This window comes from Eriocheir sinensis, chromosome 17 (assembly GCF_024679095.1).
Source record: "Eriocheir sinensis breed Jianghai 21 chromosome 17, ASM2467909v1, whole genome shotgun sequence".
In the NCBI taxonomy this organism is placed as follows: Eukaryota; Metazoa; Arthropoda; class Malacostraca; order Decapoda; family Varunidae; genus Eriocheir; species Eriocheir sinensis.
In genome coordinates, this window is record NC_066525.1 from 5,088,159 (window position 1) to 5,108,846 (window position 20,688).

The following is a 20,688-nucleotide window of genomic DNA, read 5'->3' on the forward strand; positions in this document are numbered from 1 at the left end:
CCGCCACCATAATCAATAGGACTGTGACGTCACCCTCAGGGGCCACTCATAATTCGGTTGCTGCTCCCTCCCTGTGTTCTCACTGGCCTTACGAAGAAGTAAGAAGAGGAGATCACCGAGGTGCCACAGAGTGCCTCCCTTGCGATGCAGTTTTCCAGCACTTCGTGGCCGCAGAGGTTTGTCCCATTGAGCGCAATCCGAACATGAATGTTATGGAAGAGAGGGACACTAGCCTAGAAAAGCATTTACGTCAAGGGGAAAAATGAGCTGTGAGAAATGCCGCAACAAACGGCAGCCACAGCGCTTGCGTCAGACGGTGAGGGAAGAGACACACACGCACAGGCAGGCCACAGAGGGCAAGGAGGGCTGTGGGCTGCTCCGCTAACTGAGGCGGGGGTGGAGGCTCGGGACCTTGAGTGGGCGCCCTGTTTGTTTGGGAGGAGGAGGGAGAAGGAGTTTTGGTGGGGCGTTTACATGCTATCGGTGAAGGGTTGGAATGTCATTGAGCCATATCGTACCATGATGTTTGTATGGGAGGAGGTGGGGGTTAGGAAGGAGACTTAGTGGGGGTTTTACATAATAATGGTGGAAAGTTGGGGTGTTGTAAAGACACATCTTAGTCAGCGGTGGGTTCGGCTTGGGAGAGCGGAGGTAGAGGCGTCTTGCCGAGCACCCTCTTTAAGAGAGAGAGAGAGAGAGAGAGAGAGAGAGAGAGAGATCAGACTTGAGAAGGTGTCTGGGAGCGACGCCTCAATACTGGAAACATAGGTGAGGTGACATCCTGTTTTGCTTTGATGATTGCTCTTGGAACATACTTAAAAAGAAAAAAAGTAAAAGCGAAAAAAAATGAATGATGAAGGAATGGCACAAAGTGACCGAAGTTTTCTCGCGACGACCAAAGAAAATTATCTCATGTCCCAGAATGGATTATTTCCTTAAATAGTGTTGTGATATTCTCCTTTAATTACTATGTTCTTAAACTTTCCGCATAATATTTTCCACAACGATATTAACTGCTTATGAAGTACAACAGACTCACCACAACGTATTAGTGTCTCGAGTCCTCGCCAGAGGGCTTCTACGCGACAGCCATAAAATATTATGTATATATAGGCCTACATACATTATGTGTGTGTGTGTGTGTGTGTGTATAAAAAAAAGTTAAGCTAAGTTTTTTTTTATTTTTATCATGGTTGATGACGTGGATGTGGTTAGTTGTTGTTTAGTATGCACTGTGAAATCCATCTCATTTTTTTTTAAATAAATTACCTTTAGGAAAACACTGAGGAACTATAGTCCCCCGAGCCCCCCAGAAATTATGGACCTGGTTTATTTTGTCCGTGATCGTCTTGGTTTTAAAGCTTTGTAAGCTTCAGCAGGGAGTAAACTACTTGGTCGGTAATTTTTTCCAAATCAGATGTCGCTTTTTTTTTTTTTAGATTCCTATCATGGTGGTATTCTTCAAGTCTTTAGGCATTATAAGACCGGAATGTTTTGTATACTGCAGTTGACCTAGTTTACTTTATGAAGTCGGTTATTTGATAGTTTCACGTACAGTCCCAGTTTTATTCATCTTTTTCCACACAGTTGGACCGAGGCTGCCGAGGAGTGTTTGCCTTAGTCACTGCATGAAAGAAAACCGCGGCGTCTGCCCTGCTCGGGGTCACGCCTTGGCCTCCCTCCGCGGCGGCGGCGCCAGTCAGTAGTGTTGCTGCCGCTGCCGGAGGGATTGTGCCGTCGCCGCTCTCCGGGCCGCACACAGGGGTTCACACAGTCCGTACAGCTGTGCCTCGCCTCCACGCCACCTGCACACTGAACCTGGCTCTGTGACGCTCGGGACTCGCCTTGACCTGCGGAGGAGACTATTCCATTGTGCTGAATTACCGAGTTTGTGGCGTGGAGGTTATTACACTGAAACACGTGATGGCAGGTGACCGCGGCCAGTAAGGGAGTCGTTCCACAGGTGTACTGGACGGGCACCCCTCGGGGCTCCACGCAAGACAGCCAGCCAAGGCACTCGGGGCATTAGTGTGCCGAGGGGAACCAGTGCACAGGGGAATTCCGTCTGGAGGAACGCCAGACAGGTGCCCCACGGAGCAGCAGCAGCAGCAGCAGCGACATCAACAACACAACTTGGTGAGTGTTCAACCTTTTTTTTGTCAGTAACATTAGTATAATTATCACTCCCATATCTTGTTTCCTACCATACGAAATACTTATCTGTTGTCATGTGTCTTCTAGTAACCTTTAGACTACTTGGAAAACCACAGGAAGGAGCGCAGAGATCAAAACAGGTGTGAAAAATGAGATGAAATGTGTGGTCGCGGGGAACGAAGCGCCCGTAGGAGGTTAAACACGCGATTCACCTGTCTCTTAATGAACCTAAAGGGGGTCGCGGACGGAGAAGCAGCCCCATGGGAAAGATACTGAACACTCCTATTGGATTTTAGCTGTGGTGAGCAGCGGGACGGTTTAAAATTTTCAATCCCATTTTCACACTTGTTTTCATCTTTACACTCTTTCCTATAGCTTTAAAAAGGTATTAAGTTTAGTAGAAGACACGTTACAACAGAAGAGATAAGGTAGGAAACGAGACAAAGGAGCGTGAGTAAATCAATCATAACATATTTAGGCTATTTAGTAACTCTTCTAGACTTTTGGCAAGCTTAAGGATGACCAGATAAGGTTATGACCATGTGACTAATATTTTTGGCTACCTGGCTGTGTGTGTGTGTGTGTGTGTGTGTGTGGTGCAGGCAGGTGAGTGGATAATTATGACATTGGGTGACGTGAATGTGCGGGTCTGTTTATTATGCCGCATTTCCCGAACTGCCTCTTTCGCAAATAAACAACTCTCCCTGACATAATAGCTACAGCCATTTCTTAGACATGTTTAGATAAAAGTGCTGGAAAATCATGCGGGTGTTGCTCAAATACGATATTAATGGGACAGCTTAATATATGAAAAACAACTGGAACCTTTTGTACTGCTCATGAGGACGAAAGCGCGCGCGCGTGTGTGTGTGTGTGTGTGTGTTGCATGCAATGTGGTGATGTGTAGGAGTGTTGCGAGTGTTGCAAGTCAGTGTGTTGGTGTATAGGAGGGTTGCTAGACAGTGTAATGCTATATTTGAGTGTTGCAGGAAGTATGATGGTGTGTGTGAGTGTTGCAAGCAGTGTGATTGTGCGTAGGAGTATTGCAAGCAGTGGGGCGGTGTGTGAGAGTATTGAAACCAGTGTGACAATAAAAAAAAAGAGTCAGAATACAAAGAAGCAAAGATTTTAGTCGATTATGTGAAAGGCGGTGTGAACTATGACCTTCGATAGAGTTTTTACAGTATATCGGATCGGCTTGAAATTCCAATGACCATAGTAGGTAATGTTTTTTTTAAGCCTTCAAAGCCAGTCAGTCGATATCCCTTCCCGTCTGTTAGCTTGAGAGTCTATTGCGAGGCTGCGTGATTGTGTTTGTGCGTGGAGTACCGACAGCTGATCCGTCCGCTAGCCTAGTCTACCACGTGAGGCTATATATTGATTTTCTTTATTGCTTTTATTTTTATTGTTATTACTACTGATATTGTTTTTGTGGTTGATTTATTTTCTCTTTATTTATTATTATTGTTGTTTTTGTTGTTTTTCTTTTTCTTCTTGTTCTTCTTTTTCTTTTTCTTTATCATAATTTTCTTCTTTTTCTTCTTCTTCTTCTTCTTCTTCATCATCATCATTTTCTTCTTTTTTTTTCTTCATCATAATCTTCTTCTTCTTCTTCTTCTTCTTCTTCTTCTTCTCCCTTTTCTCCTCATTCTTCTTATCATCATCATCATCCATTGTGATTCCGAAATCTGACTTTTAGAATATTCAAGTACTTATACATCACGTCACTGTATTATGTTTCGAATGTGAAGTTATATAGGATGATGATTGATAATTGGAGAAACGAAAGAAGCAGGGAATGTAGAATGAGGATGAGGATGAGAAGGACGAGGAGGAGGAGGAGAAATTGGAGGAGAAGGAGAAAGGGTAATAGGAGGAGGAGGAGGAGGAGGAGAAGGAGAAAGGGTAACAGGAAGAAGAGGAGGAGGAGGAGGAGGAGAACGGAGAAAGGAGAGGAGGCTAACTTTTATCATTGCTATCTTCATATACGAGAGCAATTAAAATCAATCACTCTTATCCACCTTTACCGCAACCAATCTAACAGAACCATCGCAACCAACCAACCAATCAACCAGTAAGAGCAACAGGCTTATAATCGGGGCGACATTCCTCTTGTGGCTATTCTCGAAGCTGAAAAACCGGGTCACCATGAATTCCTGATATCCTCGTGAAGGTCGGTCATTGTCCCGCTTCCCCGCCCCCCGCCGCCGCCGCCTCCGCCCTGTCGATAAACTTTTCTGTGAAGGCCTCCACTGATATCTCGCCCATATATTAAACATTTCGTCCCCCATGCACACACATTGGACATGGCTTTTGTAGGAGTTGTGGGGCCTTCCAGGGGTAGTTTTTTTTTACCCTGGTGGGCGTCTGACAAGGCTTCTGTGCCATGAATTCTAAAAAACACTCATAAGAACTCAATTTACCTCCTTTTTTTGGCCTTTAGGAATAATTTATGTGAGTCGGTACCGTCTGAGAATGCCGACCTCTCTCTCCTTCGCCTCCTCCTCCTTCGCTTTCTCTTCCTTCTTTATCTCCTTCACCACCTTCTCATCGCCTCCTACTCCTTCACCTCCTCCTCCTCTTTCTCCTTCTACTTTTCCTCCTCCTCCACCCTCTTCATCACTCTGCATGGTTATAAAAGTTAATAAGGCGGTAAATGTACATAAAATAAACTATAATATGCTGAAAGATGTGTGTGTGTGTGTGTGCGTGTGTGTGTGCTGTGCCGTACTACCCGCATCACTAAGCCGTGTTAATAGGTACTACGCACATACATAACAAAACGAGAACACACACACACACACACACACACACCGCGCAACAAGTGAGTGTGTGTGTGTGTGTGTGTGTGAGAGAGAGAGAGAGAGAGAGAGAGAGAGAGAGAGAGAGAGAGAGAGAGAGAGAGAGAGAGAGAGAGAGAGAGAGAGAGAGAGAGAGAGAGCAGAACTGACCTATACCTAACTCGACCCCCATGACCTCCTAACAATAGGTCATACACAACTTGAGAACACACCGAACTATAAGCTTTTAATCATCTGCCTATCCGCTGTTTATCCGTTTATCCTTTCTCTTTCCATGTATCCATCCATCTCTATCCACTCTTTATCCATTTATCCTTCTATGTGTTTGTCCTTATCCATCATTTATCTCATCGCTTTCTCCTTCCATTCGTTTCTCCTTTGTCCCTATATCCTTTCATTCCTTTTTCTTTCCATCCCTCCTCCTCCTCCTCCTCTTCCTCCCCTTTATCCATCCTTTATTTCTTTATTTCTTTTTCCTTCCTCCCTTCTATCCCTTCATCCCCTTTTCTTTCCATTCCTCCTCCTCCTCCTCCTTCCCTTCCTCCGTCCTTTAACCCTTTACTCCTTTTTCCTTCCTCTCCTTTATCCGTCTCTATCCACGCTAGGATTGACACGTGAACAGAAGGAATGATTACAAGTTATTTTTTATAGATTTTCTCAACGTTTTTTGGTTTGTTTTGTGTATTTTCCGCATTTTTTCTTCTACATTCTTCATATACAGCATTATCAGACCTATGCATATCGTATGGTGAAATATATAAATAGTGATGACAATAATGATAAAGCTAATAATAATAATAATAAAGCTAATAATAATAATGCTAATATCAATAACAACAACGTGTTTTTTTGTTTGTTTGTTACTAGCGGACTTTTTTATTTCTTTTTCTCCTCATGAGCCGCCTTCCTTACTGTAAAAACAACAACTTCAGCAACAACAACAACAACAACAACAACAACAACAACAACAACAACAACAACCTCAACAATACACACACGCACCCCCCCCCCCCACCTCACCCACCCCCACCCAGACGCACCTCGCCCCCCTTATACCCATTCACTCACCTCCCTCCCCTACCCCACATTCACCTCACCCCCTATCCCAGTTCCCCTTACAATGGGCACCCAACCTAAAGTGCTTATAAATTGTTTGTCCCGCACGGCCTTAGATTATACAAGGGGTGCGGGGCTGACGGGACAGGGCAAGGCAGGGGGGCTGGGCAACTCTCTAATTTCCACCGTGACTTATAACCATGATTTCTCTGCTTCCTCTTCCCTGCCATGGCGACCCCTCTTAGCAGCATGTCTTAGGGGTAGGTAGCAAGGTGACGATTAGCAGTGAACATACGCACTCACTAACCATGGAGTTACGAATGTGTGTGTGAAGATTTTTTTGGGGGGGTTAAAGGAAGCAGCTCGAGGGCAAAAATAGAATAATTGAGAAAAGAGAGCCCGCTAAACACTGCCCTATATACAAGATAATATAATAGATGAGTGGCCGAAAGAGAGGTCAGTTTCGGGTGGCGGGTTGTTGTTGTTGTTGTTGTTGTTGTTGATGATTTAATGGGATCACGAGTTTTCCGTTTTCTTTTGTGTTTTTAATGGTATGGGTCATGATCTTCAGTGAGGGGAGACCTTTCTATTTGATTGCATTTCTGACTTTGTATTTTGGTAGGGAAATGGGCAACAGGCTAGACTACCGTAGACAGACTCAACAACAACAACGACAACAACAACTACTACTACTACTACTACTACTACTACTACTACTACTGCTACAATGGACACTAAAAATCTCCCTCATTCCTTATTTCTTCCCTTATTCCTTCCTTCCCCCATTCCCTCCATCCTTCCTTCCTTCCTTCTTTCCCTCACTCCTTCCCTCACTCCTTCCCTAATTCCTCCATGCCTTCCTTTCCTTCCTTAAGTCAGACAGATTAAAAAAAAAAAAAGAATTGTGTTATTTGCCTCGAGTCTCCTTGGCAGATAAACTGACCCACGGTGAAAATAATAGCATGTCCTCGGAGCTTGCTATTTCACGAATCCGGCAATAGTAATCGATGTGTGTGTGTGTGTGTGTGTGTGTGTGTGTGTGTGTGTGTGTGTGATCGATGTGTGGCCGTTTATAATTGCTCAAGGCTGCCCGTCGTGAAAGATAAACAGATACGTAGGTTGCTCTGACAGGGTTTCGATCACTGGTCCGGCGATAAAATATTCCCATGACACGCCACACGCCTCCTTTGCCGCGGGAATCCAGGTCGGTATGCTCAGACGCTTTGCCCCCCCCCCACCCCCCCCCACCCAGCAACTATTCCCAAAGGCCACAAAGGAGAGTTTAATCGGGTTCTCATAAATGTTTTTTTTTTTTTTTTAATTTCATGGTGTTTCTCGTTCATTTTTTCCCTTTTGTCGGAGGAGTCTAGCGGTCTTTTTTTTTTTTTTTTGTATGGTGTGTCTCGTTCTTTTTTCTCTCTTTTGTCGGAGCAGTCTGGCGGTCTTTTTTTTTTGTCCTTGAGCACTCTCCCTTTCTGTAAAAATAAAAGGAGAGATTAATCGGGTTCTAATGTTTTTTTTTATGGTGTGTCTCGTTCTTTTTTCTTTCTTTTGTCGGAGCAGTCTGGCGGTCTTTTTTTTTTTTTGTCCTTGAGCAGTCTCTCTTTCTGTAAAAATTAAAGGAGAGATTAATCGGGTACTAATGTTTTTTTTTTTTTTAACTTTCATGGTGTTTCTCGTTCTTTTTTCTTCTGTCGGAGCAGCGTCTAGCTTTTTTTTGTTGCTGTTTTTTTTTTTTTTTTTTGTCCTTTGAGCAGTCTCTCTTTCTGTAAAAAATTAAAGGAGAGATTAATCGAGTTCTAATTTTTTTTTTTTTTTTTTTTTACTTTCATAATGCGTCTCGTTTTTCTTCTTCTTTTGTCGGAGCAGACTAGCGGGCTTATTTGTTGCTGTTTTGATTGTTTTTTGTCCTTAAGCAGTCTCCCTTTCTGTAAAAAAAAAAAAAAAGGAGCCTTGTGAATCGCGTGGGAGGACTTTGAATTCTTAGACTGTGCGTAAAATTATCTTTAGGGTCATGAAGCATAAGAAAGTAAAACGAAAGAAAAAGAAAATGCCACGAAAGCTTGATTAGAATGGGTGTGCGAAGTGTTTGAAAATGTGAAATGAAGTGACGGTTTAAAGAAGGTTGTTTATATATATTTTGACTTTAGAGGACAAAGACAGACAGACAGACAGATAGACATACAGACAAACACACACACACACACACACACACACACACACACACACACACACACACACACACACACACACACACACACACACACACAATTATTACTCTTCTAAGGAAATTATGTTATTACCGCGCCCTGGGAACGAGGAAGGCTCAGGTAATTACTTCACCTGTAATTAATATTTTGCCTCCCGCGAGCCTTCATGTAAGAAAAAATATATGTTAAGAAAAATGGAGCGCGAGAAAATAATCTGTTGAAGCGTAACTCTGAAAAACAAAAGGTGATTATGATGATGGTGATGATGATGGTGGTGATGATGTCGATAAAAAAAATAAAAGGTGATGATGATGATGGTGATGATGGTGTCGATAAGCATGATGACAACTCTTCTTCGTCTTCTTTATTTTCTTCCTCTTCTTGTTCTTGTTCTTTTCTTCTTTTCTTCATTTTCTTCTTCTTCTTCTTCTTCTTCTTCTTCTTCTTGTTCTTCTTCTTCTTCTTGTTCTTCTTTTTCTTCTTCTTCTTCTTTGCACCCTGACTTTTCTCTTTTTTTTATTTTCTCTATCTTTCTTTCTCTTCCTCATCTTTTCTATCATCTCTTCTTTTCTTTCTTTCATCTTACGTTTATCCATTTACTTCTTCATCCATTCATTTCTTCACCCTTTCTTTCTTTGTTTCCCTTTTTCCCTTCCCTTTCCTATCTGTCACTTCAACCTCCATCGCCCTTGACCCGCGACCTCTGTGATGGAGAAGGTCACGATTACCTGCGAGAATAGGCAGTCAACGGAAGGAAGAAAAAGAGACAGAGAGAGAATAAGGGAGGGATAAATATGTGTAGAGAGAGAAAGACAGAGAGTAAACAGAAGACGAGGGAAAGGAGGAAGTTAAGAAGAGGGGAAATAAGGGAGGAAGAAATATGTGCAGAGAGAGAAAGACAGAGTAAACAGGAGAAGACGAGGGAAAGGAGGAAGTTAAAAAGAGGGGGAAGGAGAATGTGATGAAAGGAGGGAGAGAGAGACTAAAGGAGGGAAAGAGAAAAACAGAGAGTAAACTACAGGAGGCGAGGGGAAGGAAGAAGGGAAAGGAGGAAGTAATGTTAAGAAGAAGGGGAAGTAGAATGTGATGAAAGGAGGGAGAGAGAGAGAATAAGGGAGGGAGAAAAGAATGGAAAGAGAAAAACAGAGAGTAAACAGCAGAAGACGAGGGGAAGGAAGGAGGGAAAGGAGGAAGTTATGCTAGGAAGAAAAAGGGATAGGAGACTGTGGTAGAAGGAGAGAGACAGAGACTAAGAGAGGAAGAAATAGATTGAAAGGGAAGACAGGAGATGAAGGGGAAGGAAGTAGGGAAAGGAGGAAGCAATGTCAAGAAGAGAGGGAAGCAGAATATGGTGGAAGGAGGGAGAGAGAGAGGGAGAAAGAAGAGACAGGAGATAAGGGGAAGGAAAGAGGGAAAGGAGGAAGTAATGCCAAGAAAAAGAAGGGGTAGCAGAATGTGGTGAAGGAAATGGAAAGAGGGAATATCAGAGGGGAAGAGGAAGTAATGGCAAGAGGGATGAGGTAAAGAACTTAATGATGACGGAACTACAAAGAGGGAATAAGAGAGAGAGGGAGAGGGAGAGGGATGGTAGCAAAGAGAGGTAGGGGAGAAGGGATGGAAGTAATGTTCGGTGTTAGAGGAAGAGGCAAGGTATAAAGGAGGAACGGGAAGAGGAAGAAAGGATAGAAGGGACGAAGGAAAGGAAGGCATGTTGGAATAAAGGAAGGAGTGAGAGGAAGAAGGAGGGAAGGTATAGGAAAGAGGGAAATAATGAAAGAGAAAGAAAGGAAGGAAATACGAAACGAAAGGAAGAAATGTGATAAGGACGGTAAGACTAAATAAAGGAAGCAAGGAAAAAAGAATGAATGAGGAAAGCAAGAGAAGAAAGGAAGGAAGGAAAGGGTGAAGGAGGGAAGGAAGGAAAGAGGAAAATAATGAAAGAAAAAGAAAGGAAGGAAATACGAAACGAAAGGAAGAACTGTGATAAGGACGGTAAAAATAAAGAAAGGAAGCAAGGAAAAAAGGATAAATGAGGAAAGCACGAGAAGAAAGGAAGGAAAGCAAAAAGGAAAAGTTAGGAAAGACGAAAGGAAGGAAAGGTTCGAACGAGGAAAGTTGGGAGAGACGAAAGGAAAGGAAGGTTCGTATAAGGAAAGGAAGGAAAGTAAAAAGGAAAAGTTAGGAAAGACGAAAGGAAGGAATGAGGGAAGGAAGCTAAAATGATGAAAGCAAAGAAAACAAGAAAAAAAGGTAGATATGATGAAAACAAAGAACGAAGGGAGGAAGGAACTGAGGTAGGAGGGAGGGGAAGGAGGCGGGAGAGAAAGTAATTTAGCGTGACTGGGTGACTGAGGTAGAAATAAGGAAAGCAAGGAAAAAAAAGAAGATAGTTATGATGGAAGCAAGAAAGCAGAACAAAAGGAAGGAAGGAGGAGAAGGAGGGGTGAAAGAAGGTAATTTGGGAAGAAAGACAGAAATGAAAAAGTAAAGAAAGAAAGGAGACAAGGAAAAGAGAAAGAATATATGATGAAAACAGGGAAAGAAGAAAAGAATGAAGCAAGAAAGGAGGGAGAGAAGGAAGGAAGGAAGGAAGGAGGGGGAGGGGGAAGGAAAGAAGATATGATGAAAACAAGGAAAGAAGGAAGAAAGAAAGGAAGGAAGCATGGAAGGAGGGAGGGGGAGGAGGAGGAGGGAAAGAAAGTAATTTGGGAAGAAAGACAGTAATCGAAAAAAAGTAAAGAAAGATAGATAAGAAGAAAACAAGGAAAGAAAGGAAGGAAGGAAGGAGGAAAAGAAAGTAATTTGACGTGGCGGGGTCAGTGTGGAGGGAGACATTGCACGCACATCCTGGCGTGTGTGTGTGTGTGTGTGTGTGTGTGTGTGTGTGTGTGTGTGTGTGTGTGTGTGTTGGGGGTGGGGGAGGGGGGTACTGCACGCCTTCCCTTATTTAGAGATGTCAGTTATTATCAATTAAAAAAACAAAAGGCAGCTCTAAACCCATTTGTCGCCCTTTGTTTAATAATTTACTTGTTTATTTTCCCGTTTAAATATCGGTGACTTCATTTTTTTATTCTTTTTTTTTTTCATTTACGTGTCTCCCTCCCTTCCTTCCTTCCTTCTTTCCTCTCTACGCACTTTTTCGTTGTCTCATTTTTCCTTTTCGTTTTCGGGTTTCTTCCTTTCTTCCTTTTTTCTTCTTTTCTCGCGTCTTTCCTCTTGTAACTTCCTTCCTTCCTTTCTCCTTTCATTCATTTTACGACCCTGGTGGTAGTTTGACCCTTCTTCTGTACCCTGACCCTAAAAAACGATCATGAGAACCCGGCTGACCTCTTCTCTGGCCTTAGGAAATAGCTGATGTAAGGGACGGAAGCTTCTGACAATACCGGCTTAAAGCTCTGTGGGTGACGTCTCTTCTAACGCTTACGTGACTCCCAACCTTACGTGACGCCCACCGGAGATCCTTAAATGTCGGGCACTGGCATTTGGCGTCCTCTTGAACTTCACTCTCTCCTCTCACGGGTTGATCTTTCCCTATACATCCGCCCCTCCTGAGAATTGGTTAGTCTTTTCTATGGGTTTTCTCGTCCCTGTTTTCTGGATCCTGTTGATGGTAGCCTTATTATTTTCTTTATTCTTTTCATTTCATGTCAGCTGTTTTTTTTTATTATTTTTTTCATTTGTTCTTTTCCACTCCATTTATATACATTTTTTCAGCCTTTTTTATTTGTGTTATTTTTTATCACCTGTTTTTTTCTGTGTTTTTTTTATTTATTTTTCTCCATCCCGTTTTTATACATTTCTATTTCTCCACTGTTACTTTTTTCCATTGTGAGTGATTATCCTACGTCCGTCTCTCTCTCTCTCTCTCTCTCTCTCTCTCTCTCTCTCTCTCTCTCTCTCTCTCTCTCTCTCTCTCTCTCTCCCCCCCTTCATGTTTTTTTCTGTCTTGTGTGAGTTTTATAATTTAGTTTCGTGTTTATGTGTTTGTTTGTTTGTTTCCCTTGTCGAGTTGTTTGTCTGGTTATCCATTTTTGTTCTCTCGGTTTGTTTATGTTTGTTTGTGATTTAGTTTCGTGTGTTTTTTCTTTTTCTCGTCTCTTCATTTATTAATCTGCCTATCCATTTCTTCGGTTATTTATTCGCTAACTCCAATTATTTATTAACGGGCGTACCTCACTTATATTTCATCTTTACTTCTTTATTTACGTCCAGTTAGTACATGCTCTGTCTACCTATCTATCTCTATCTGTCTATCTGTCTATCTATTTTTCCATTCAATAATTCATCTTTGTCTTTCTGTCTATCTATCCATCTATCTATCTTCCTATCTATCTAGCTACCTTTATCTGTCTACCTGTCTATCTATCTGTCTGTCTGTCTGTCTATTCATCCATTCATTCACTCCATTTGATTTATTTCTCAATTGATTTACTTGACCTATATATTATCTGCTCTACTTTCTTACTTACGTCCAGCCATCAGTTCTATTCATGCATCTATCTATCCATCTACATCAGTTCATCTACATGTCAATCCATCTATTCATTCAGTTAATTCATCTCTCTATTGACGCACGTGACCTAAATCTCATCTTTTACTCTCTTATTTGCGTCGGGTCTCATGTTTAAATGCGCTGGCTCGCTGGGTGATGGACGGCGACAGGAATGGCCATCGACTGAACGGACGTCGATACATTCACATTACTTTGCGGCGAATGAAATGAGAATGAGTACGCGGGGGTGAGGTGGGGGATAGGGTGAGGGTGTTGAGAGGTGTGTGTGTGTGTGTGTGATTCTGTGAAGGGGTCGTATTGGTCATTTCCTTATAATTCTGTAGGTTGATTTGTATTTTCTTTTTTTTCAGCCTGTTTTTTAAGGTGTAGTTAGTTGGAAAATGTAGGGACTCAATCAGGGCAGCGGAGGAAGGAGGCTGCTGGAAGTGGGTCGGGTCGGATGGTGGGTTGTCCATAATGAATGACTTTCGAGGGAGCCGTTCCGATACGTTCGACAGCGAGACAGCAGGAAGTAACGGTGGGAAAGGTGGCTGCTGTGAGAGTGTTTGTGTTTGTTTGTTGTGTGTGAGATTGGTGACGGTGGTGGTGATGATGATGATGGTGATGATATGTGTGTGTGTGTGTGTGTGTGTGTGTGTGTGTGTGTGTGTGTGTGTGTGTGTGTGTGTGTGTGTGATGCTCTGACAGACTAAAAAAAAAGAAAAAGAAAAAAAAACACCTCCAAGATTAATGAACGGTCGTAATGAAAATCAGGAACAATTTCTTGCACGCCTCCAGTTTCTTGCGCCCGATGTCAGCACGCAGGCAAGCACATACGCACGCACACCATTTATTAATACAACAGTGCGTGGAGTCATTACCTTCCACCCAAATACCGTGACTAAAAAAAAAAAAAAAGATGTAATTGCTTTAATGCAGAATGAAGTCAGGCGTTGGCCGTACTTGTTTTGTTTCTGTGTGTATGACAAAAATAAGAACATAAGAACATAAGGAGTCTGCAAGAGGCTGGTATACCTATACAAGGCAGCTCCTGGAAACCTAACCTCACCCAACCTCACTCTTCTATGTGCTGAGTATGTCAATTTGGTAGTCTTGATTCCACCTCTCCACAAGGGTCTGTTAAGGGGTGTATTGATAACAGTAATGTCTCCCCTAAAAGAGAAACGGATTACCACAGAAAATATAACTGTTTCTCTAAGTTATCGTAGGCCTATATAGAGGTTTGTAGTAGACCCATTGTGTGTGTGTGTGTGTGTGTGTGTGTGTGTGTGTGTCACTCTGTTCCCACACACACACACACACACACACACACACACACACAATGAGTCTGCTACAAACCTCTATATAGGCCTACGATAACTTAGAGAAAAAGTTATATTTTCTGTGGTAATCCGTTTCTCTTTTAGGGGAGACATTACTATTATCAATACACCCCTTAACAAACCCTTGTGGACACACACACACACACACACACACACACACACATCGTCTTCATTTGGGAGGGAGAAATCTTCAGTCCAAATTTAATTCCGTGAACCCATCCACACGTTGAAGGAAAAAAATAACATGTCTAGAATCCTGCTATTTATACACTCATCTATTTATACCTTCCCGGAAGCATCCATCGCGGGGCCAACATAATTTTGGCCATAGTACCCGTTCGTTAGCTGACTTGCGTACCTGGTCACGCCATGCACCCCTTGTCTCTACGTCGTTGCTTGAGTCACTGGTTCCCGTTAGATTAGCTACTGCTGCTGTTGCACTTGTAATAAAACCCTTTTGGTATATGGTGCACTTTGGGTTAGGATTACACTTTTTATTTTTTTTTACAGCAGAGGAGAGAGTGCAAGGGCGTAAAAAAAAGAACACAATAATGAAAAAAAAAAGCCCCCTACTTACTGCTCCTAAATCTGTCACGGTAGCTTAGGGATCTGAGTGCGGGCGCGGTGTCCCTGAGTTCAAGTCCCGCCCTTTGCTACAAGCTGGCAATTTTCGGGTATCGGCAAGAGGCATAAGATTACTCACATGGTTTCCTGATGACCACCTATCAACCCGGACACTAGCGAAACACTCTACAGTGGATCAAGTGGAGCTCTGGGGTGAAGCATGAGCCAAGCAAGAATGGCGCCACCTTAAAACACTTTCCTGTTACACTAACGGGCTGGGAGTCGACCAACAGTTATCAGAAAAGTCCACCGGTGCTACAGGCCGAACGTAAAGATATAAAAGGCAAGTTGATCCCGATTGCGACCCGCGTCTGCTGTTCACTGTCGCGGCAAAGTGTAAACTGCGACTAGTATGCGGGAGAACTCACACGAATCGAGCAATTATTCACAAGGACAAGTACTCGTCGCCCTGGTGCATTCCCTGTGTTCACTGGCACCAGGGAGGTAAAATATTCAGTGAGTTGTTTGGATGCATGTTTTGGGACTCTGCATAGCGTTGCCAAGGAATCTAAATGGGACTATAATTGGATGCGTGGAGACGAGAAAGTGTGGCAGGGGTGAATTAGAAGATACATACCATTGCCAAGGAATCTAAATGGGATTATAATTGGATGCGTGGAGACGAGAAAGTGTGGCAGGGGTGAATTAGCAGAAAGGAGCAATGTTTGGGGTCTGTCTTAGTATACATGGTGAGAACTCGTAAGGCAGAGGCCAGTAATCTTAGACGCTATCGCCTGTCACAACAACTAGTATCAAAGGTCACAAAGGAGATCAGTCAGGTTCTCATGAGTGTTTCTTTCACATTCACGGTGCAGAGGCCTCGTCACACCATCACTAGGCTCATACAACTACCCATGGAAATGCCCACAACAACGCCCTCTACGGAAGCCTTACCAGATGTGGGTGTGGTCTCGATTTTTTTTTTTTTTACAGCCAAGGAGACAGATCAAGGGCTTAAAAAAAAATAATGAAAAAGAAAAGCCCGCTACTTACTGTCCCTGTCTGAGAATATGTGCCAGAGTGGGATCAGGAGCAGCGTGGTGGCTGTGGCGAGAGATGATCTCCCAAACATGTGGCGCACACCCTCCCCCCTCCCCTTGACAACTTCCCCTCCCCCCTCCCCAGCATATAGTCGCCTTCAACGCAAGTATAGTGATCAGAATTGCACGAGGACGTTAATTCTTGATGTCCCAATTAGGTGTACGAAGCAGTTATTAACATATACAGACATGCCTATGACTTGAACTCTTTCAGGAGGAGGGTATCAGGACACCTCTCCTCCCGAAATTGACCTCTCTTTCGGCCACCTTTTTTGATTTTTTTTTTTGTAGGAGCAGCGAGTAGCGGGCTTTTTTTTTTTTATATATATTGTTTCCTTTTTTTGTGCCCTTGAGCTGTCTCCTTTGTTGTAAAAAAAAAAAAAAGAATGCACTTGCTAGGCTACTTACATTAACACAAACCACAACCACAGCAGTACCAATAGCAACGACACCAACTACTACTACTACTACTATTACTACTACTACACCGCGATCGATCCTGCATTAGCGAATAAGGACATCAAAAGAAGCATGTTACATACCTCCTTCAGCGTCTTCTTCGTGTAATAAAAGCATGACCTGACCCCCCCTCTCCCCCCTCGACCCCACATGCACAACTGTCACGTAAACCCCATGTCCCCGCCTCTCTCTCTCTCTCTCTCTCTCTCTCTCTCTCATCATTACTCCGCGTCCTGTTTTCTTTTAGCTTTTTATATATATTTTTCTTTATCTTTGTTTTATGTTCTTCCAGTTAGTCAATCAGTATCCGTTTCCTTAAAGATTAGGTCTCTCTCTCTCTCTCTCTCTCTCTCTCTCTCTCTCTCTCTCTCTTACGTGGTAGTACTGTAGACGATAAAATTTCCAATCTCCCCAGGCACAATCTTCACTTCGGTACTGTCCCGTTGCTTTTGCTCTTCCTCTTGGTCCTGGTCTGGGCTCTTATCACTCACCAGACACGCCCACCCTCACACAACCCCTCTTGAGCCTTCTTCTTCTTCTTCTTCTTCTTTTGACCTGTTCTGTTTTGTATCACTTATTTCAGGCCCTCCTTGATTCTCCCTCACAGTTAGACAGTTTACTCCGCACACTTAGATACGCTTAGATTTCTGTACACTTTGCTAACACAGACTTATCCTCTTCTATTTCCTTTTCCTTTCCACTAGCCTACTCACGCTCGCTACTGAGAACTTAATAAGGGTCCCGTTGTGACTGGATGTACGAAGGAGGCGACAGCAGGCTAAAAATAGGACCAAGTAGCCAACCGCTGCCAGCCATCTCGTTTTCTTTGCGTTCATTGTTTTGGTTGGAAGGGGTAACGAGGGTAGACGGTTCCCGGGGGTGACTGAGGTGTTTTGTTATTAGTGTTCGTGTTGTGTGTGTGTGTGTGTGTGTGTGTGTGTGTGTGTGTGTGTGTGTGTGTGTGTGTGTGTTACTCAGATTCATCTTATACTCGCCTAAACCTTTCTTCCTTCCTCTCTCTCTCCCTCACATTTTCCTTCCTTCCTTCCTTCCTTCCTTCCTTCCTTCCTCCTTCTATCTAGGTCAGCTCCGCGTAAATTGATCGAGATGGAGGTAATCTTGACCTGCGTGTTAACCCGTACTCTCTCTCTCTCTCTCTCTCTCTCTCTCTCTCTCTCTCTCTCTCTCTCTCTCTCTCTCTCTCTCTCTCTCTCTCTCTCTCTCTCTCTCTCTCTCTCTTCTATCGGTCTGTGTATCTGTAACCACATGTGTATCCATCTATCAATCTATCCATTTCTCTCTCTCTCTCTCTCTCTCTCTCTCTCTCTCTCTCTCTCTCTCTCTCTCTCCGAACTATTCTTAGGTCCACGAGGTGTAATTTTTCCTCCATTGTCTCGTCCCTTCCTCTTCCGTTTCCTCCCTTTCCTCCTCCATTATACTCCCCCTCTCCTCTCCCTCGTCCTTCCTCCCTTCCTGAGTTGCCTCCTCCCTCCGTCTCCTTCCTTACCCTTTCTTTTCTCTTCATCCCCTACGTGGGTGTACTTTTACCTACCTCTGTCTCTCTCCTTTCGTGTTTTCCTCCCTCCATCCCCCACTCCTCCCTCCCTCCACTTTTATCTTCTCTATTATTGCCTCCACCTCGTTGTCTCTGTGTTCTTCTCCTCTTCTCTTCTTCTTCCTCCATAAAAACACCTGTACCAACTCCTATCCTTACTGTGTGCCTTCCTACCTGTGTTGTGTGTCACCCTCCCCGCTTCCCTTACGCACCCCTGCTCTGTGTTACAACCAGCCATTCTGTGCTATCCTTAACCCCGGCTACTGCTGTGTGTGTTGACTTGACCCCGCTGTGTGTGTTACCCCTTGACTCTGCTGTGTGTTCGTCCGTCTCCTGCTGTGTCTATTTTATCCCTGCTGCTGTGTCACCGTTTCTATCCTCTATGAATTAATGGTGCTATATAGGACTGTTTTCCGTTCTCCTTTCTCCCCTTTTGCTGATTCTACTTCTGCTCTCTTTTTCTCCCGGTAACTCTCACGCACGCAACCTTATTATCTTCTGCTAAATAAACGGTCATCTCTATCTCTCCTTCCTTGTGTGTGTGTGCTAACCAAGCTAGTCTACCTAACGTAATCTAAGGGATGGAAACTTTGCCTCACTGTCTTAGTAAACTGTGTAGCCTCTGTTTGTCATCTTTATTACTGTATGTTATTTTATTTTCTTCTATGTTATCTTTATCTCTTCTGTGTGTCATTTCCCTCTTTTTCTTCTTCTTCTTCCTCCTCCTCCTCCTCCTCCTCCTGTACGTCTCTTCCTTCTCTCATGTGTCACTATCATTTTTCTACTGTGTGTGTGTGTGTGTGTGTGTGTGTGTGTGTGTGTGTGTGTGTGTGTGTGTGTGTGTGTGTGTGTGTGTGTGTGTGTGTGTGTGTGTGTGTGTGTGTGTGTGTGTGTGTCCATTTCCTCTCGCTGTATCACTCTTATCATATAATTTTTTCACCCCTACCTCCCCCCCTTGTGGTCTGTCACCTCTCCCCCGTCCCCCCCTCCCTCCTGTCATGTCACATCCCCATCCCTTCCGTATAACATCCCATCCCCCCTTCCGTATCATACCCACCCACCTCCCTCTTCGTGTCACACCCTCACTCCTTCCCGTGTCACACCTCCCCTCTTCCCGTGTCACACCCCACTCCCTTTCCGTGTCACACCCAGTCCCCTATCGTGTCACACCCACCTCAACGCCCGTGGTAACGTCTCTCTCTCCCGATAGTCATTCCCCCGGGGGCTGTTCATCACCGCGATCGTTGTAATTACACTCAACTAAAGACAGGTATTTTGCACCGCGCCGCCTTAGTCAGGGCCGGGGAGGCGAACTGGGGGGAGGGGTGAGAGGGTTGCTGGGGGAAAGAGGGGGGTGCTGGGGGAGAGGGGGTGAAGGGGTACTATATCAAGGGTGACTTACATGGTGGTGAAGCTCCTCCCCGGAACACAACCCGGATATATATGATTTTAATTGGATGGTTGTGTAGCTAATTCCGGGTCAGGGGGCAGCGTCGAGGCGTGCTTACCAGGGGGCTGCAGGTCACACACACACACACACACGCACACGGACGCACACACGCATTGGTAAGGAAATATGGATCGTTAAGTCCGTAGAGTTTTATGAATTATTGTTATTAGAATTGTTTTCCCTGTTCTTCCTTTTCCCTTTTTTTTGTTGGTACTATTCCTGCTCTCTTTCTTTTTCTCCCGGTGTCTCTCACGCACGCACGCAGCCATATTTTCTTCTGCTATATAAACGGTATCTCTAAAAGTTCCCTACATTGTCTTTTCTCCCTTATTTCTTCTTCTTATTTCTTACTTTTTACTACTTCTCCCTTTACTTCTTCTCTACCGCAATCTTCATTTTATCTTTTCCCTGTATCTTCTCTTCCTTCTCTTCCTTCTCCTCACATCACTAACTCACACATACATATGTATCCGTATCCTCTTCAAATGCATAAACTGTTTTCTCTTAAAGTTCCCTATAGTGTCTTTCCCTTACTCACCTCCTCTCCTCTCTCTATCTTCACCTTTACCTTCCCCTTGTATCTTCTCCTCCTTCTCTTCCTGGTCCGTGTCAATAACTCTCACACACATGCATCCATATCCTCTTCAAATGCATAAACTGTTTTCTCTTAAAGTTCCCTACAGTGTCTTTTTCCCTTACTCACCTCGTCTCCTCTCTCTATCTTCACCCTTTACTTTCCCCTTGTATCTTCTCCTCCTCCTCTTCCTGGTCCACGCACGCCACAGACAGACACACACACACACACACACTCACACTCACGTACCTTCCACCCGACAAGCCTAGCATCCGTCCGTCACTTCTCCACCTGTTGTTCTTATTACTGCTTTTAACCTTCACCGCTTATAACCTTCCCCTAAGGACCCACTATGCCCTCGCGCCCTGCTCCTCCCCAGCCATGCGCTCAGCTCTTCTCCCCGCCATGCGAAGCGAACAAAGACGCATCGATCCCGTAGATGTAAACACGCGCTGGGTTCCTCCTTCCTTCCGCTAAACCTCGCCAGCTTCTCCTCGCTATCAAGGCTCACCGTGGCTCTACCTGGCGCTCTCCTCCACGCTAAGAGCCTCCTAAGTGTGTAGGGAGATGAGGAACGCACTGCAGATAGCGATATGAGCCTCAGAACACCTCGCGTGATGTGGTATTCTTGGTGACCGGCCGCTGCGGAAGTCAGGAAAGATGGTATGAGAGAAAATGAGAAGACAGCGGAGAGGCCAGCGTGCTCATCCTTCCCCGGCCCCTAGTGTTCGTGTGACGTGCTCGCCGTGGAGGATAACGAGCGTGGTGATCCTTGGGTGCGTGTGAGGACCAGAGGGAGAGGCGAGAGTGGCAGGACATCCGTGAGTGCCCGCAAGACCGTGTGCTGTGTTTATCGGTGTCAGTGTGAAGGCCGCGATGGGAGGGGAGCACACCACACTCACCCCGGCCAGGTAAGCTTCTCCCCTCTAA

At 44.2% G+C, this 20,688-nt stretch overlaps 2 protein-coding genes across 7 annotated transcripts in view; one reads left to right on the forward strand and one right to left on the reverse strand.

Annotated features, from left to right (window-relative positions):
• The window catches only part of LOC126999829 (beta-1,4-glucuronyltransferase 1-like), a 22,681-nt gene extending 5,741 nt beyond the window's left edge, over nucleotides 1–16,940 (reverse strand). For 3 of the 5 annotated variants that reach the window (XM_050862854.1, XM_050862852.1, XM_050862851.1), the window contains exon 1: nucleotides 16,555–16,940. The gene's annotated coding sequence lies outside the window, so the exon portion shown is untranslated. Of the gene's footprint in view, nucleotides 1–14,759; nucleotides 15,028–16,554 lie in introns of those variants that run through there. The other 2 variants (XM_050862855.1, XM_050862853.1) reach the window with 1 other exon arrangement.
• Nucleotides 1,450–20,688, forward strand: part of LOC126999828 (uncharacterized) — a 50,357-nt gene continuing 31,118 nt past the window's right edge. Inside the window, exon 1 of one of the 2 annotated variants that reach the window (XM_050862848.1) lies at nucleotides 1,450–2,136. The gene's annotated coding sequence lies outside the window, so the exon portion shown is untranslated. Of the gene's footprint in view, nucleotides 2,137–19,974; nucleotides 20,670–20,688 lie in introns of those variants that run through there. The other variant, XM_050862849.1, reaches the window with a different exon arrangement.